Source organism: Elephas maximus, chromosome 5, assembly GCF_024166365.1.
Source record: "Elephas maximus indicus isolate mEleMax1 chromosome 5, mEleMax1 primary haplotype, whole genome shotgun sequence".
Lineage (NCBI taxonomy): Eukaryota > Metazoa > Chordata > Mammalia > Proboscidea > Elephantidae > Elephas > Elephas maximus.
In genome coordinates, this window is record NC_064823.1 from 16,687,685 (window position 1) to 16,705,311 (window position 17,627).

The 17,627-nt window shown below is 38.0% G+C and overlaps 1 protein-coding gene across 1 annotated transcript in view; it reads left to right on the forward strand.

Moving 5' to 3' along the window:
- The window catches only part of SCLT1 (sodium channel and clathrin linker 1), a 225,149-nt gene that overhangs the window by 21,556 nt on the left and 185,966 nt on the right, over window positions 1-17,627 (forward strand). The window lies entirely within an intron of this gene.

The following is a 17,627-nucleotide window of genomic DNA, read 5'->3' on the forward strand; positions in this document are numbered from 1 at the left end:
CACCAAGAAAGTAGTGCCAGGAGAAGAGCATGTCCTTTGGACCCGGGGTCCCTGCACTGAGAAGCTCTAGTCCAGGGAAGGTGGATAACAAGGACCTTTCCCCAGAGCTGACAGAGGGAGAAAGCCTCTCCCTGGAGCTGGCATCATGAATTCAGACTTCTAGTCTCCTAGACTGTGAGAAAATAAATTTCTCTTTGTTAAAGCCATCCGCTTGTGGTATTTTTGTTATAGCAGTACTAGATAACTAAGACAGGCACTTTCAAATTTTGATTACAACTTTGATTCCAGTAAGCAGAAAAGCTTGCTTTTTCTTAATGAACGTAAATTTCTTTGGCAATATAAAATTTTCTCCCCACAGAATTAGAGCTTACATATTATGATCTTAAAACGTCTGAGTTTCAGAATGAAAATTTATTTAAATTTTGAGACATCTTAAAATTCTTTCTCAAGATAGATCCAATTGTATGCTTTATTTTCTGAATCATCATAAATTATGACAAAAGCATAAACTGACTGGAAACAGTGAATAATATATGGCATTTTTAAAATATTTCTTTATCATTTAATGTGTTTAAAAATTTTTTAACCAATAATGTATATACTTACTGCTAGATCCTGAGTTACAGAATACTAAAAGAAAAACAATGGCTCCTAGATTAGTGATGGCTCTCTACTGAAGCAGTAAGGGGGTGTTCTGCTTTTGACATAAATGAATTTTGTAAGTAGAACTGAAACTGTTTTTAAGATGTTAGAAAAGAAAGAAGTTGAATAAACTCTCTGCTTAGATCGAGTATACTTATCCTTTTATTTTCTTCAATGTACTATACCCAGCATTTAGCCTACTGTTATGTGTTTTTCCTTCCCAAGACCAGACTCAGAGTCCAAAGGGTCTTATAACTGTCAATTCAGTATTCAGTATGTTAACCACAATTTTTTTTAATAATATTTTGTTATGCATGTTTAACTAAGAACTGTGGTCGTCTAGGCGATAGAGAATCTTTTATAATCTAACAGCCTCTAAGTGTTGCCTATATTCTTAGGTTCTTTTGCTTCTTTTTATTGTCTCATAGCACAGGCCTGGAAGGAGACTCAAACAAAAAATTGATTTTAAAGCCCAAAAGACCACTGGGCATGATATTGCAGCATCTGCTGGAAGGTGTGGCTGGCTTGATTATGAAAGATGGCTTTACCAAATACCATAGCAATGATTCCAGACAGCCCTTCAGATGCACCTGCGTTATGCATTGTGATTGTAATTAAGGAAAGCCCGAGAGTGGCAGATCATGGAGGGATGAGTCTTCCTTTATTACCAGAATACTGTTTGGTAAAATTGTAGCTCCTTTTATTCTCTGAAAGTGCACCTTCTTCTTTTACATGTACTGTTCTTGAAATCGTACAATCAGATCTTGGTTCCCATCTCTTATTCTTGACGGTTGCATATTGTTACTGCCTGAGATTTCTCTGCAGTCCTGCATCTCTTCCGCAGAGCCTGTTGCTGTCTCAGGAGCCACATTCCCACAGGACTTGCCTTTCACTGCATAGTTTGCAGTAGGGAGAGAGGAGTGGGGGATAAATCTATCCACAAGTAACGCCGGTACCCTTGGCAATGTGCAGTGCACCCCTTAGGAGTTCTTCACCCCAGAAACCTTATTTTCATTTCTGAAAAAAATGTTCAGGAGAATTTTGGTTTTTTTTCTGCTTGTTTTATAGCAAAGGAAGACATAGAAATAGGACTCTATCATCAAAGGGCGTGTGGGATCCAGTAGCACTGGCTCATACTTTTTGTCTCTGTGACTTTTATCATTGCTGCTAGCAACAGAAGTCCTTGACAGATTTACATTTCGCTTTTTTTGTTCAGCTATGTATCCCAACATGCCTAAAAGGGTTCTTAAGTGCTCAATAAATATTTTTTGAGTTAATGAAATGACTATGTATATTCTTTTCTCTCTTCTCTCCCACTTATCCATCTTCTAATATTATTTGAGCTCTATCTGCCAAATACCATGGAAGTCATGGAGGTGTGAAAAGTCATGATCAGTTTGGGAAAAACAAGTTGTTCACACTTTTTAAGTTTTATTTTTTCAAGGTAAAGTGCCAGTGCAACACCCTCCTGTCGCCTCACACTATGTACCATAAAATTTCCAATATTTGTGTTAAATGACCGTACTTCTTGAGAACTTTTTCTAATATTGGAAAAATAAAGCTGCAGGAGTTTGATATTTATTTCTTATATTTTAAGTTGGAACTTAAAACATTATTGTCTACAGAAACTGTATTATATGTGATGGTTAAAACTCATTAGTGGTATTACTACGTAATCATCATTCAGGTTCATTTGGATCAAGGTAAATGAATTGCCTTAAGATAACCATTTTGTAGACTATAGTTTATTAGGGAAGTACATGTTACATTTTGCAATAAGTAATTATACATAGTTTATGTGGACAGAAACTGAAAATTTGAGCCTTCCAGTATGTTGAATAGCTTGTGTATTTAATATTTGTTTCATTATAGTTTTACAATTCGTTCATCTTTCAAAAAATCTTTTCCCTTCTTTATGATTGTATGTAACATACCAAAAACATTTTAAATAACAACTGGTTTCTTCAATGATTCATTAAGGGTTATTTTTAGTTGTCTTTCTTGGGTTTTTTTTTTGTGTGTGTTTGTGTATGTTTTCTATATAAGTAAAAAGCATTTCAAGTGGCATTACTCTCTGGCAGTACAGTAGTGCACACCGGATGGCAAATATTCAAACATAAGAAAATGAATTTATTCAAGAAGGTGAGCGGAAAATTTTCCTCTATTCTCAAGTACCTTTTCTCGGCCTAACTGAATCTTCTTTGTCATCTATATCACTCTGGTACCTATCATAATAGAGACCACTGAGGGGCTAGGGTTAGTGTTTTAGTTCTCTTGGTGCTCACTGGGGTGGGGGAACAAGGTGGGATATTAAAAATAAGTTTATTTTCTCTAAAAGCTATTCTAAAAATATCTTAACTTGAGGAATTCTCTTCCTATTCATTAGCCCTTGTACCAAAAATTTAAATTTAAAAATATTAAGAGTAAATAATCTTCTGGAAAAAAAAAAAAAGGAAACACGCAAGCTAGAATAACAAGGGAGAAAGGTATTAATTATAAAAGCATAGTGCCAAGGATGAATGGGTTGTTTCTAGAGTGGAAAAGATCATCACAGTGCAAACGTATCCATGTATTCAACAAATATTTGTTTCTAAGTATATTTTGAGTCCATGCCTGTGCTAGGTAAGTTCTAGGGTGAACACTATGCAAAGGTAGACAAAGGATCCTCATTCAGTGGAAGAGATATAAACTAATTAATTACTTAGTTAATTATAACTGAGACAAAACTTACGAAGGAAATAGAGTGCTGAGATAGGCTAATGTGTGTATAGTTTTGGTGGCAGAAATTTATTTGGGGCAGAATGGTCAAAGAAGGCCTTTCTAAGGAAGTAACATTTAAGCTGGGCCTGAAACTGACGAATGAGCCAAAGAATATACCAAAAAGAGGCCCTGAGGCAGGAAAGAGTTAGGCATGTCTTGTGTAATGTATAGGAGCTGATCCCAATTGTAATCAAATAATAGCTACTTGAAAATTACATCGAAATAAACATAATAAGGCTACTCTTGTTGCTTTTGAGTTAATAAATATAAGAATCAACAGATAAAATATAACAATCTACTTGTATTGTTTAATGAGTTAAGTCAAACTAACAGCCTTCTAGACTAGCACTGTCCAGTAGAATTTTTTGTGGAGATGAAAATATATAATTTTGCATTGTCAAGTATGGTAGCCTCTAGCCACATGGGGCTTTTGAGCACTTGAAATTAGACTAGTGCAACAGAGGAACTGAATTTGTTATTTAACTTTAATTTTAAATAAATAAAATTTAGATTTAAATTTCCACCTGCGGCTTCTGGCTATTGAGTCGAGTAGTGTATTTCTAGATTCTCAATCCAAGGAATAACCCAGATAAAACCTAGTAGAGCTGATTTTGCAGCATAGGTCAGGGTTGTAGCCTTTCAAACTGCTCAGCAAATAATCTGAGAAGCTGGACTATATGAAGACTTCTGGATTGGAGGAAGACTCTTTAATAACTTGTGATATGCAGATGACACAAACTTGCTTGCTAAAAGTGAAGGTGACTTGAAGCACTTAATGATAAAGATCAAAACTCCAGTCTGCAATATGGATTACACCTCAATATAAAAATCCTTACAACTGGACCAATAAGCAACATCATGATAAAAGGTGAAAATATTGAAGTTATCAGGATTTCATTTTACTTCTATCCACAATCAACGCCCGTGGAAGCGGAAGTCAGGAAGTCAAATGCCATATTACATTAGGCAAATCTGCTGCAAAAGACCCCTTTAAAGTGTTAAAAAATAAAGATGTCGCTAAGGTGCTCTGACCCAAGCCATTGCATTTTCAGTCGCCTCATATGCATGTTAAAGGTGGACGGTGAATAAGGAAGATTAAAGAAGAATTGAAATATTTGAATTATGGTGTTGGTGAAAAATATTGAACATACCATAGACTACCAGAAGAACAAACAAATCCGTCTTGGAAGAAGTATAGCCAGAGTACTCCTTAGAAGCCAGGATAGTAAGACTTCGTCTTGCTTACTTTGTACATGTTATCAGGAAGGACCAGTCCCTGGAGAAGGACATCATGTTTGGTAAAGTAGAAGATCAGCAAAAAAGAGGATGACCCTCAAAGAGATGGATTAACACAGTGGCTGCAACAGTGGACTCAAACATAGCAACAATTGTGAGGATGGCGCAGGACTGTGCAGTGTTTCATTCTGTTGTGCACAGAGTTGCTATGAGTTGGAACCAACTTGATAGCACCTACCAACACCAACAACATGCTAATGTTGGGAAATCGATTATTTAACAATTTAAAAAAGAGCCTAACTGTAAGAGTTGAGTACATTCTTATGCTGTACATCAACCTTTATTGGTAAAAGATGAAAACCAGCCTCCTCATGATATAAATGTAAGACTTAAGGATTTTGTGGCACCCCTCTAAAATGTTCAAGGAGACCTTCACAAAATGCTGATCAGCCTATACATTATTTTCTTACAAAGTATGGAAGAAAGGATGCTGTTTGCATATTTGAGAGCCAGTAATACTGATTAAAAATGGGTACAAAATTTAACATTCATAATTATAATGTGAATACTTACAGAATGCATAGTTTTGTTAGTTAGTGAAAGTGTCCAGAGAATTTGTTTACCTGACTACAATCCAATATTATTGGCATACTTTCTGTGATGTTGTTGTTAGGTGCTGTTGAGTCAGTTCCGACTCATAGCGACCCTATGCACAACAGAACAGAACACTGCCCGGTCCTGTGCCATCCTTACAATTGTTGTTATGCTTGAGCTCATTGTTGTAGCCACTATGTCAATCCACATCGTTGAAGGTCTTCCTCTTTTCTGCTGACCCTGTACTTTGTCAAGCATAATGTCCTTCTCCGGGGACTGATACCTCCTGACAACATGTCCAAAGCAGTAAGATCCAGTCTCGCCATCCTTGCCTGTAAGGAGCATTGTGGTTGTACTTCTTCCAAGACAGATTTGTTCGTTGTTTTGGCAGTCCGTGGTGTATTCAGTATTCTTTGCCAACACCACAATTCAAAGGCGTCAGTTCTTTTTCGATCTTCCTTATTCGTTGTCCAGCTTTCACGTGCATATGATGCAATTGAAAATACCATGGCTTGGGTCAGGCGCACCTTAGTCTTCAAGGTGACATCTTGCTTTTCATCACTTTAAGGAGGTCCATTGCAACAGATTTACCCAATGCAATGCATTGTTTGATTTCTTGACTGCTGCTTCCATGGCTGTTGATTGCTGATCCAAATGAAATGAAATCCTTGACAACTTCAATCTTTTCTCCATTTATCAAGATGTTACTCATTGGTCCAGTTGTGAGGATTTTTGTTTTCTTTATGTTGAGGTGCAAGCCATACTGAAGGCTGTGGTCTTTGATCTTCATTAGTAAGTGCTTCAAGTCCTCTTCACTTTCAGCAAGCAAGGTTGTGTCATCTGCCTAACGCAGGTTGTTAGTGAGTCTCCCTGCAATCCTGATCCCCCATTCTTTTTCATGTAGTCCAGCTGGTCTTTTTGTGATACACCATCACTATCACCTTGGGAAGACACCTTGGGATCAAAGATAAATAGAAGTTATTTGTACAGTACCCTTTATTCAAGATTCAAGATATGTAAAATTCTATAAATGTTTCTTTTATATAGTGTAAAAATAATATATATATATATTTATATATAGTGTAGTTTGTTTAAAATTTAGAGAATGTAGAAAGAATGTATATAAGTGCTTTTATAGTTCATTTGTAGCCTTATTCTTCGAACCGGATTTTTTCCACAGTCTTAAGTTTTTAAGTAATAGAATCTGTTATTCTGAGAATTTCACTAGTAAGTGGAAAGGGATTACTGAATCTTTGTTTTTATTCTTTCAAAGATTTTATCTGTTTTGATTTATTATGCTTTGTTCTCAGAATCTTATAACTTTTATAATTACTTTGAATTGTTGGGTCATTTATTTTTAGGTTTGTATTTCTGTAGCAATTGTCATTAGAAAATAGTTTTGAAGCAGTGTTTTCACAGAACTCAATTTAACCAGTATTTATTGAACACTGGCTATTTTAGTGATATGAAGCTAAGATAAAATTATCATCTCTTAGGAGCTTGAAGACTATTAAAATATAGAATAATAAAAATATAAATAAGAAGATAAGAGGAAGATTTTATGAATCTTAAGAAGATTAAAACCAAATATAGGTATTAAGGGAAAAAAAAAGATAATACGTAATTGGAGAAATGGGGAAAGCTTACTGAAGGATGTGGCATATTTGAAGTATATCTGATGGTATTAAAGAGTAGATGGGATTTCTAAAGAACTTGATTGGGGGTGACAGAGGGAATAGTGAGAGCATTTCAGATAGACTCATTCACATGATAAGAAACCAAAAGAAATGGGATGGAGTTGTATTTACGGAATGAAAAGTATTTCAGTTTGTGGAACTTGTTTGGCACGTATGAGGGAAGTAGTGGAAAATAACATTAGAAAGGGTACGTTGTAACCACGTTAGTCCTTCACATTTTGGTTCAATGCTTGTAATATTAACCTTGGTTAGCAAATAGTTTTAACATAGAAAAAAATTAAAAATATAAGATGATGAGATTTATTATTAAGAACTTTCTATTTGTCAGGAATTATGCTTAACACTTTGTTTATATTATTATTCAAAATTTATAAACAATTTATGTATTCGAAACATACAGAAAAGTATAGAATATAATAAAACTAATGGAGGCAGGGCCAAGATGGCTGACTAGGTAGACGTTACCATGGATCCCTCTTGCAACAAAGACTCGGAAAAACAAGTGAATTGATCATATACATGACAATCTACGAACCCTGACCATCAAACACACAACTAAGGAGTTGATCTGAGTAACAGGGGAGTGAAAAGCCACTCCCTGAACCAGCGACCACTTCTGGAACCAGTGTCCCGCGCCACAGCCTTGAGCCCTCACAGTTCCCTGGTGCCAGAGTGGTGGGGCTGATCGCGGTTTACTGAGATGGGGCAAGCACAGAACGCAGCCCTAACCCCTAACCCCCTGGAGTAACCTCAGTAGAGACTCAGCCAGCACAAGAGGCTGCAGACTGACACAGCTGACAAGAGAATGAGCAACCACGGGGAAGCAGCGACTGTTTTCGGAGCCTGAAGCCAGCGTCCCAGTCAGAAAACCTTGGTGCCGGCCTTTGGACTAAGCGCAGAGGAGCTGAGCATGGCTTCCTGAGACAGCGCAAGCACAGGATGCAGCCCTAGCCCCCTGAAGTAACCTTGTCAGAAACCCAGCCAGCGCATGCAGCCTGCACAACGATGCAGCTGACAGGAGGAGAAATCACGGGGAAGAAACAACTGATGTTGGAGCCTGGAGTGCAGTGTCCCAGCCAGCAAACCTTGGCACTGGGCTTTGGGACTAGGAGCAGAGGAGCTCATCATGGCTTCCTGACACTGTGCAAACAGGGGATGCAGGCCTGACCCTGGGGGCGGGGTGGACAATCTCAACCCAGCCACTGCACACAGGCTACATGCCCCTCTGGAATCTCAGATAAACCAGTCATCACCAAGCAAGATAAGTAACTTTTTGTCTATATTGCCTTGCTGGGTGCTACTCTCTCCTATCTATCTGATCCCTCTCCTCCCTGCCCCAGGCAGCTTCATTAACATTGGAATTTCCTGGGCCAGGGAGTGAATTGCTCTGCCAGGTTTTCTTTCTTTTTTTTTTTTTCTAACCCATTCTCCTGGCCTAAGAGAAGCAGCAATTAACAACCCAGGGGGGGAAAATCCTTCCCTGACTTCCCTAAACTGGAATAAAAATACACAACCAGCTCCAGCCAAGCATAAGAGATCCACAATCTTTGGCTTTCATCCCTACAGGGAAAAAGGTGGCTATTATAATGCAAAGGCAATTCTGTTAGAAATCTGACTGTAATTGTTTTAGCTGAGCAGTGGAAAGACAGGTTTTTAGATCTGTTACCTCTCTACCTATTAAACAGAGCCCTCACTGATCCACAGCAGGGAACTGAGGGCTGAACCTCCACCCAAACCACCTAGACATCTGCTAAAGGGGTCTGAGGATAGTGAAGCCTACCAATCTTTAGAGGTACAAGCATTGGGTGCCTAAAGTACAGCTGCAGAGCCCACCCACCAAAGTGCTCTAGGAATAGAGACACACCTACCTGACTGGCACATGGGGGAAGGCTGTTAGCATCCTGCCCTCCTCGGAGTGTGATCCCCTGCCACTACTAGAATCTGACGCATACAACTATCACCACTACTCCTTTAAGTTAATAGGTGACAGCCTACACCACACACTTGGTGACCCAAAATCAGGACACCTAAGCTGATTCTATTCAAGAATAGTGAATGGACTCTTAGGGTTATATATCTGGTAACAGCTCAAACCAGCTGGTAATAGGACATAAGTGATTCAAAGGCTACAACAGTCAAGACAGTGCAATCTAGTAGCCCATCTGGGTATATTGAAACAAAACAAGAAGACAAGACTCAGTGAGCAAATATAAAATAAATCATTACAATATCTTATACATGGCTCAGAGACAGCAGTCGATATCCGATCACATAAAGAAGCAGACTATAATTGCTTCTACAAATCCCCAAATTAAAGAATCAAAATCTTTCCCAAATGAAGATACAATCCTGGAATTTCCAGATGCAGAGTATAAAAAACTAATATACAGAATGCTTGAAGACATCAGGGATGACCTCAGAAATGAAATAAGGCAATCTACAGAAAAAGCCAAGGAACACACTGATAAAGCAGTTGAAGAAATCAAAAAGATTATTCAAGAACATAGTGGAAAAATTAATAAGCTGCAAGAATCAATAGAGACAGCATTCAGAAATCCAAAAGATTAACAGTAAAATTACAGAATTAGACAGAGGAGCAGACTGGAGCAATTGGAATGCAGAGCGGGGGAGATGGAGGATAAGGCAATTGACACCAATATAGTTGAAGAAAAATCAGATAAAAGAATTTAAAAAACTGAAGAAACCCTAAGAATCATGTGGGACTCTACCAATAAGAATAACTTGCATGTGATTGGAGTTCCAGAACAAGGAGGGATAACAGAAAGTACAGAGAGAAAAGTTGAAGATCTGTTGGCAGAAAACTTCCCTGACATCACGAAAGATGAAAGGATATCTATCCAAGATGCTCATCGAACCCCATACAAGGCTGATCCAAAAAGAAAATCACCAAGTCATATTATCATCAAACTTGCCAAAATCAAAGATAAAGAGAAAATTTTAAAAGCAGCCAGGGATAAAAGAAAAGTCACCTACAAAGGAGAATTGATAAGAATAAGTTCAGACTACTTGGCAGAAACCGTGCGGGCAAGAAGGCAATGGGATAACATACATAGAGCACTGAAGGAGAAAAACTGCCAGCCAAGAATCATATATCCAGCAAAACTGTCTCTCAAATATGAAGGTGAAATTAATATTTACAGATAAACACAAGCTTAGAGAATTTGCAAAAACCAAACCAAAGCTACAAGAATTACTAAAGGAAATTGTTTGGTCAGAAAATCGATAATATCAGATACCAACACAACACAAGGTCACAGAACAGAACATCCTGATATCAACTCAAATAGGGAAATCATAAAAATAAAATAAGATTAATTTAAAAAAGAAAAAATGCTCAAAACAGGGAGTCATTGCAGTCATTATGTAAAAGATTACAATAATCAAAAAAGAGGGACTAAATATAGGAGGCATAGATCTTCCATATGGAGAGGAAAACAAGGCAAAATAGGACAGTACAAGTTAGGTTTTTACTTAGAAAAATAGGGGTAAATACTAAGGTAACCACAAAGAGGTCTAACAATTCCATACATCAAAATAAAAACCAAGAAAAACATAACGACTCAGCAAAAATAAATTCAACTACTATGAAAATGAGGAACACACAATTTACAAAGAAAAACTTTTCAGCACAAAAAGTATGTGGATAAAGGAAATTGTCGACAACACACACAAAAAGGCATCAAAATGTCAGCACTAAACTCATACTTATCAATTATGCTAAATGTAAATGGACTAAATGCACCAATAAAGAGACAGAGAGTCTCGGACTGGATTAAAAAACACAATCCGTCTATATGCTGCCTACAAGAGACACACCTTAGACTTAGAGACACAAACAAACTAAAACTCAAAGGATGGAAAAAATACATCAAGCAAACAACAATCAAAAAAAAGCAGGAGTGGCAATATTAATTTCTGACAAAACAGACTTTAAAGTTAAATCCACCACAAAGGGTAAAGAAGGACACTACATAATGATTAAAGGGACAATTTACCAGGAAGATATAACGATATTAAATATTTATGCACCCAATGACAGGGCTGTAAGATACATAAAACAAACTTTAACAGAATTGAAAAGTGAGATAGACACCTCCACAATCATACTAGGAGATTTCAACACACCACTTTCGGAGAAGAATAGGACTTCCAGTAAGAAGCTGAATAGAGATATGGAAGATCTTATTGCTACAATCAACCAACTTGACCTCGTGTACTTATATAGAACACTCCACCCAAAGGCTGCAAAGTATAATTTTTTTTCTAGTACACATGGAACGTTATCTAGAATAGATCACATATTAGGTCATAAAACAAACCTTTGCAGAATTCAAAACATTGAAACATTACAAAGCATCTTCTCAGACCATAAGGCCATAAAAGCAGAAATCCAGAACAGAAAATTCAGGGAAAAGAAAACAAATACTTGTAAACTGAACAGTACCCTGCTCAAAAAAGACTAGGTTATAGAAGACATTCAGGAGGGAATAAAGAAATTCATAGGATGCAAGAAGATTGAAAACACTTCCTATCAAAACCTCTGGAACACAGCGAAATCAGCGCTCGGAGGTCAATTTATATCGATAATTTTACACATACATAAAGAAGAAAGAGCCCAAATCAGAGAACTATCCCTACAACTTGAAGAAATAGAAAGCGAACAACAAAAGAATCCATCAGGCACCAGAAGAAAACAAATAATAAAAATGAGAGCAGAATTAAATGAATTAGAAAATAAAAAAACAATTGAAAGAATTAACAAAGGCAAAAGTTGGTTCTTTGAAAATATTAACAAAATTGATAAACCATTGGCAAGACTGACTCAGAAAACACAGGAAAGGAAACAAATAACCCGTACAAGAAACGAGATGGGCCATATCACAACAGACCCAACTGAAATTAAAAGAATCATTAGTTTACTATGAAAAATTGTACTCTCACATTTTGGAAACCTAGAAGAAATGGATGAATCCCGAAAACCACACTACCTACCTAAACTAACACAATCAGAAGTAGAACAACTAAATAGACCCATAACAAAAAAAGAGATTGAGAAAGTAATCAAAAAACTCCCAACCAAAAAAGCCCTGGCCCGGACGGCTTCACTGCAGAGTTCTACCAAACTTTCAGAGAAGAGTTAACATCACTACTACTAAAGGTATTTTAAAGCATAGAAAAGAATGGAATACTCCCTAATTCATTCTATAAAGCCACCATATCCCTGATACCAAAACCATGTAAAGACACCACAAAAAAATTACAGACCTATATCCCTCATGAATATAGATGCAAAAATTCCTCAACAACATATCAAAAAAATAATCCACCACGAACAAGTGGGATTTTTTTTATGCAAGGTTGGTTCAATAGTATAAAAACAATGTAATCCATCATATAAATAAAAGACAAAAACCACATGATCTTATCAATTGATGCAGAAAAGGCATTTGGCAAAGCCCAACACCCATTCATGATAAAAACTCTCAGCAAAATAGAATAGAAGGAAAATTCCTCAACATAATAAAGGGTATTTATACAAAAACACCAGCCAACATCATCCTAAATGGAGAGAGCCTGAAAACATTTCCCTTGAGAATGGGAGCCAGAGAAGGATGCCCTTTATCACAAATCTTATTCAACACCCCTGACGTGTCTGTCATACTGTGGGGGCTTCTGTGTTGCTGCGATGCTGGAAGCTATGCCACCGGTATTCAGATACCAGCAGGGTCACCCATGGAGGACAGATTTCAGCTGAGCTTCCAGACTAAGACAGACTAGGAAGAAGGACTCGGCAGTCTACTTCTGAAAAGCATTAGCCAGTGAAAACCTTAGGAATAGCAGTGGAACATTGTCTGATATAGTGCTGGAAGATGAGCCTCCCCAGATTGGAAGGCACTCAAAAGATGACTGGGGAAGAGCTGCCTCCTCAAAGTAGAGTTGATCTTAATGATGTGGGTGGAGTAAAGCTTTCGGGACTTTCATCTGCTGACGTGGAACGACTCAAAATGAGAAGAAACAGCTGCAAACATCCATTAATAACTGGAACCTGGAATGTACAAAGTATGAATCCAGAAAAATTGGAAATCAACAAAAATGAAATGGAACGCGTAAACGTCGATATCCTAGGCATTAGTGAGCTGAAATGGACTGGTATTGGCCATTTTGAATTGCACGATCATGTAGTCTACTATGCTGGGAATGACAACTCAAAGAGGAATGGTGTTGCATTCATCGTCAAAAAAGAACGTTTCAAGATCTATCCTGAAGTATAATGCTGTCAGTGATAGGATAATCTGCATATGCCTATGAGGAAGACCAGTTAATACGACTATTACTCAAATTTACAAACCAACCACTAGGGCCAAAGATGAAGAAATAGAAGATTTTTATCACTTGCTGCAGTCTGAAATTGATCGAGCATGCAATCAAGATGCATTGATAATTACTGGTGATTGGAATGTGAAAATTGGATACAAAGAAGAAGGACCAGTAGTTGAAAAATATGGCCTTGGTGATAGAAACAATGCCGGAGATCGAATGATAGAGTTTTGCAAGATCAATGACTTCTTCATTGCAAATACCTTCTTTCACCAACATAAACAGTGACTATACACATGGACCTTGCCAGATGGAACACACAGAAATCATATTGACTACATCTGTGGAAAGAGATGATGGAAAAGCTCAATATCATCAGTCAGAACAAGGTCAGGGGCCGACTGTGGAACAGACCATCAATTGATCATATGCAAGTTCAAGCTGAAAGTGAAGAAAATCAGAGCAAGTCCACGAGAGCCAAAATAAGACCTTGAGTATATCCCACTTGAATTTAGAGACCATCTCAAGAATAGATTTGATGCATTGAACACTAGTGACCGAAGACCAGACAAGTTGTGAAATGACATCAAGGACATCATCCATGAAGAAAGCAAGAGGTCACTGAAAAGACAGGAAGGAAAGAAAAGACCAAGATGGATGTCAGAGGAGACTCTGAAACTTGCTCTTGAGCGTCGAGCAGCTAAAGCAAAAGGAAGAATTGATGAAGTAAAAGAACTGAATAGAAGATTTTAAAGGGCCTCTCGAGAAGACAAAGTAAAGTATTTTAATGACAGGTGCAAAGAGCTGGAGATGGAAAACCAAAAGGGAAGAACACGCTTGGTGTTTCTCAAGCTGAAAGAGCTGAAGAAAAAATTCAAGACTCAAGTTGCAATAGTGAAGGATTCCATAGGGAAAATATTAAACAACCCAGGAAGCATCAGAAGAAGATGGAAGGAATACACAGAGTCATTATACCAAAAAGAATTAGTCGATATTCAGCCATTTCAAGAGGTGGCATATGATCAGGAACCAACGCTACTGAAGGAAGAAGTCCAAGCTGCTCTGAAGTCACTGGCGAAAAACAAGGCTCCAGGAATTAATGGAACATCAATCGAGATGTTTCAACAAACAGATGCAGAGCGAGAGGTGCTCCCTTGTCTATGCCAAAAAATACGGAAGAAAGCTTCCTGGTCAACTGACTGGAAGAGATCCATATTTATGCCTATTCTCAAGAAAGGTGATCCAACTGAATGTGGAAATTATAGAACAATATCATTAATATCTTACACAAGCAAAATTTTGCTGACGATCATTCAAAAACGCCTGCAGCAGTATATCGACAGGGAACTGCCAGAAATGTAGGCCGGTTTCAGAAGAGGACATGGAACCCAGCCTATCATTGCTGATGTCAGGTGGATCCTGGCTGAAAGCAGAGAATACCAGAAGGATGTTTACCTGTGTTTTATCGACTATGCAAAGGCATTCGACTTTGTGGATCATAACAAACTATGGATAACACTGCGAAGAATGGGAATTCCAGCACACTTAATTGTGCTCATGAGGAACCTTTACATAGATCAAGAGGCAGTTGTTCAGACAGAACAAGGAGATACTGGTCGGTTTAAAGTCAGGAAAGGTGTGCGTCAGGGTTGTATTCTTTCACCATACCCATTTAATCTGTATGCTGAACAAATAATACGAGAAGCTGGACTGTATGAAGAAGAGTGGGGCATCAAGATTGGAGGAAGACTCGTTAACTACCGACATTATGCAGATGACACAACCTTGCCTGATGAAAGTGAAGAGGACTTGAAGCACTTGCTAATGAGATCAAAGACCACAGCCTTCAGTGTGGATTACACCTCAACATGAAGAAAACAAAAATTCTCACACCTGGACCAATGAGCAATGTCATGATAAACGGAGAAAAGATTGAAGTTGTCAAGGATGTCATTTTACTTCGACCCACAATCAACAGCCATGGAAGCAGCAGTCAAGAAATCAAAAGACGCATCGCATTGGGTAAATCTGCTGCAAAGGATCTCTTCAAAGTGTTGAAGAGCAAAGACGTCACCCTGAAGACTAAGGTGCGCCTGACCCACACCGTGGTGTTTTCAGTCACATCATATGCGTGTGAAAGCTGAACAATGAATGAGGAAGACCGAAGAAGAGTTGACACCTTTGAATTGTGGTGGTGGTGAAGAATATTGAATATACCATGGACTGCCCAAAGAACGAACAAATCTGTGTTGGAAGAAGTGTGGCCAGAATGCTCCTTAGAGGCAAGGATGGCAAGACTGTGTCTTACATACTTTGGACATGTTGTCAGCAGAGATCAGGCCCTGGAGAAGGACATCATGCTTGGCAGAGCACAGGGTTAGCGGAAAAGAGGAAGACCCTCAATGAGCTGGATTGACACAGTGGCTCCAACAATGAGCTCATACATAACGATTGTTAAGGATGGTTCAGAACCGGTCAGTGTTTTGTTCTGTTGTGCATAGGGTTGCTATGAGTTGGAACCGACTCGACGGCACCTAACAACAACAACAACAACTTATTCAACATTGTGTTGGAGGTCCTAGCCAGAGCAATTACGCTAGACAAAGAAAGAAAGGGCACGCGGATTGGCAAGGAATAAGTAAAATTATCTCTATTTGCAGACGACGTGACCTTATACACAGAAAACCCTAAGGAATCCTCCAGAAAACTACTGAAACTAATAGAAGAGTTTGGCAGAGTCTCAGGTTATAAGATAAACATACAAAAATCACTTGGATTCCTCTACATCAACAAAAAGAACACCGAAGAGGAAATCACCAAATCAATACCATTCACAGTAGCCCCTAAGAAGAGAAAATACTTAGGAATAAATCTTACCAAAAATGTAAAAGACCTCCACAAAGAAACCTACAAAGTACTAGTGCAAGAAACTAAAAGGGACCTACATAAGTAGAAAAACATACCTTGCTCATGGATAGGAAGACTTAGAAACATAGTAAAAATGTCTATTCTACCAAAAGCCATCTACACATACAATGCACTTCCGATCCAAATTCCAATGACATTTTTTAATGTGATGGAGAAACAAATCACCAACTTCATATGGAAGGGAAAGAAGCCCCGGATAAGTAAAGCATTACTGAAAAAGAAGAACAAAGTGGGAGGCCTCACTGTACCTGATTTTAGAACCTATTATACAGCCACAGTAGTCAAAACAGCCTGGTACTGGTACAACAACAGACACGTAGACCAATGGAATGGAATTGAGAACCCAGATATAAATCCATCCACATATGAGCAGCTGATATTTGACAAAGGCCCAGTGTCAGTTAATTGGGGAAAAGATAGTCTTTTTAACAAATGGTGCTGGCATAACTGGATATCCGTTTGCAAAAAAATGAAACAGGACCCATACCTCACACCATGCACAAAAACTAACTCCAAGTGGATCAAAGACCTAAACATAAAGACTAAAACAATAAAGATCATGGAAGAAAAAATAGAGACAACCCTAGGAGCCCTAATACAAGGCAGAAACAGAATACAAAACATTATTAGAAATGACGAAGAGAAACCCGATAACTGGGAGCTCCTAAAAATCAAACACCTATGCTCATCCAAAGACTTCACCAAAAGAGTAAAAAGACCACCTACAGACTGGGAAAGAATTTTCAGCTATGACATCTCCGACCAACGCCTGATCTCTAAAATCTACATGATTCTGCTAAAACTCAACCACAAAAAGGCAAACAATCCAATTAAAAATTGGGCAAAGGATATGAACACGCACTTCACTAAAGAAGATATTCAGGCGGCTAACAGATACAGGAGGAAATGCTTTCGATCATTAGCCATTAGAGAAATGCAAATTAAAACTATGATGCGATTCCATCTCACTCCAACAAGGCTGGCATTAATCCAAAAAACAGAAAATAATAAATGTTGGAGAGGCTGCGGAGAAATTGGAACGCTTATGCACTGCTGGTGGAAATGTAAAATGGTACAACCACTTTCGAAATCGATCTGGTGTTTCTTTAAAAAGCTAGAAATAGAACTACCATATGACCCAGAAATCCCACTCCTCGGAATATATCCTAGAGAAATAAGAGTCTTTACAGGAACAGATACATGCACGCCCATGTTTATTGTAGCACTTTTTACAATAGCAGAAAGCTGGAAGCAACCAAGGTGTCCGTCAACGGACGAATGGATAAATAAATTATGGTATATTCACACAATGGAATACTACGCATCGATAAAGAACAGTGATGAATGTGTGAAACATTTCATAACATGGAGGAATCTGGAAGGCATTATTCTGAGTGAAATTAGATGCAAAAGGACAAGTATTATATAAGA